The sequence below is a fragment of the Sardina pilchardus genome, chromosome 20 (genome assembly GCF_963854185.1).
Source record: "Sardina pilchardus chromosome 20, fSarPil1.1, whole genome shotgun sequence".
Taxonomy (NCBI): Eukaryota; Metazoa; Chordata; class Actinopteri; order Clupeiformes; family Clupeidae; genus Sardina; species Sardina pilchardus.
The window spans coordinates 4,894,807-4,897,467 of NC_085013.1; the positions used below are offsets into that span (position 1 = coordinate 4,894,807).

At 36.8% G+C, this 2,661-nt stretch overlaps 1 long non-coding RNA gene across 1 annotated transcript; it reads right to left on the minus strand.

The window, feature by feature from the left end:
• Positions 1 to 264: 264 nt before the first annotated feature.
• On the minus strand, positions 265 to 1,415 carry LOC134067735 (uncharacterized). The gene is made up of 2 exons (XR_009936550.1): positions 1,346 to 1,415; positions 265 to 1,034 (listed from the first exon to the last, which is right to left on the minus strand). It is a non-coding gene; the product is annotated as an uncharacterized LOC134067735 (long non-coding RNA).
• Positions 1,416 to 2,661: the final 1,246 nt, after the last annotated feature.

The following is a 2,661-nucleotide window of genomic DNA, read 5'->3' on the forward strand; positions in this document are numbered from 1 at the left end:
CTTTTACATACCATGCATAAGCCATGTCTGAAAAAACAGAATTTGTCCTCAAATCCTCTGTTATGTACGCAGACACAGTATGAAGTCCAATATATGTTGTCATACTTGTAATTCAACACTCAAGGACAGAATAGCTTGTCATAGGGAATCATATAATGGAGTTTTTTCTTTACATGGCTGCAGCTCTCTCACAGTCACAACAATGCACAAATGTCCCAACATGACCTTAAAGAATGTGCCCTAATAGAGTAGCCAGACGAAGAGTAACAGTACATCCTTGAACAGTTTACTTTTCACAGAACAGTTGTTCTGAAACTAGATTCATTTGACATGAATAACATGATTTTTTATTATCATTCATGAATGGCATTTACATTGATATGCTCCTGGCTAACAAGCACCTGCTGAAAACAGCTGCTTCTTCTCCACCTTAGCCTTTCCCTGAGCCTTAAAGTCAAGGCTCTGCCAGTTGAGGTAATTACCAGGTTGGAAGGTCATCTCTTTCATGAACAGTTCGACTTCACATGTGCTAATGGCATAATCCCACATGTGGATATCAGTTATATGGCCAGGGAAGGCATTCCCCACTTCAAACCCTCCTCCATAGTTGTCTTGGTCCTGTCCTGCTATGATTGAATGATCTGTGGGTATTCGCCAATCTGGTGTCATAGGTGCTATCTTCCTCACACTGGCTTTTCCATTGATAAAAAACTGTGTGATATGCTCTTCACCCCATGTCACGCACACTGAGTTCCATTCATTTAATTTGTATGACAAGCCTAAGTAATCTACACCTGTAGAGCCTAAATGGAATCTGAAGAACCCCCCTTCCATTCGGCACAGTAAGAAGGCATTGTGGAGGCTGGTCGTGGCCAAAGAGAAGAAGCAGGGGCTTTGAGTTGATTGATCAGTGTAGAACCGTAGACAGAGACTGGCTTGGGACAGGGACTTTTTGGCTGGTGGACTCAAAGTCACATGATCAATGGTTCCCAGTGTTGGAAAGGTGAAGACGCTCCCAGTCAGGTCAGTGCTCTCTGACAGAATGACATAAGAATTAGATACTGTGGAAACCCCAAAGAAGGGAGTAAATGTTTCTGTTTCTGTTTATTTAATTCAATTATTATTTTATGTATTTTATTTATTTAATTATGAGACAAAGAAAAACCTTTCTAGACAAAAGAGAATAGCTTTGAGAAGGATAATTGGAATAGAATGCTAACACATTTTGGTTCCTAGAGACCATGTTATGTGTTAAAATAGATAGACATAGATAGTTACTTTATTGATCCCAAGGGGAAATTCAAGACTTACTTACTTATAAATCGGTCAATACTTCACGTCTTACCTGACAAGGATGCAAAACATGCCAAAAGTAGGATTATTGGTAGGTTCTCCATGATCTCCTTTCATTGATAGTATAGTATTGCCAAAGTAAGAATATGAATTGATACAAAATTAATATCTGAATGAGGAATGTGTATAAGTCACACATATTTATTTCTGCTGTACCAGCATCAACCAACAACCAAGAGACACACCAGCAGGTTGAGAATCAAGGGATCACTGGTCCATAGACTGATGAATTGGCTCACCCATCATTACAATTAGAAAAAGTTGGGACGTTGTGTAAAATGTGAATAAAAACAGAAAGTAATATTCTGTAAATCTATTAAGCTCACATGTAGCTGCAAAAAGGACACAGACAACACATCAAATGTTAAAAATGACAAATATATTGTATTTCATGAAATATATACGTTAATTTTGAATTTGATACCAGTAACACGTTTAAAAAAAAAGTTGGGATGTGGGTAAGAAAGTGCTAGAAAAGTTGTGTAATGATAAAGAAAACAAAAGGAGGAATGTTTCACAACTAGCTAAGGTAACTGGCAACACAATTGGGTATGAAAAAGAGCATCCCAGAGATGGTACAATGACCCGTTCGCAAGCCACACCTGACAAATTAGGTGCATCATGGAATGACCGACATGATTAAGAATAGTAATACTGTTGAGCAATTGAATATGGGACATTTAATTCTCAAAACTCTAGTAACTGGTCTCCTCAGTTCCTACACATTTACAGATTTTTGTTGAATGAAGAGGTGAAGCCACACAGTGGTAAATATACCCGTCACAACTTTTTTTGAAACATGTTGCTGGCATCAAATTCAAAATGAACATATATTTCCACTAAATAATACAATTTGTCATTTTCAACATTTTATATGTTGTCGTCCTTTCTACAGTTAAATACGAGTTTTCGAGATTTTCACATTCTGTTTTTATATGCATTTTACACGTCGCAACGTTTTCTGATTTGGGACATGTGCTGTCACAAAATGTATATTAACAAGAGTAATTTGATTTTATGGTGATATATACTTACCAATATAGATGAATATCTGTGTTGTGTGATTTTCGGGGGACTGTATTCAGGTTTTAATAGTCTGAATACCCATCCCTCCTGTAGTTTTGCAATAGTACACAAACTGTTCCTGGCTTCAAAAAAAAAAAAACCAAGGTTATGTAACTGTTTAGTTAAACATTATTGAATAGCAATTATAGTCTGTTTTTTTCATCAGACTCTTCCCTCTGGTTCTTTTGGGGTTTTTTTACTCAAAACAGAGATTTACAATTTGCAGACACTGATCAATCCTAT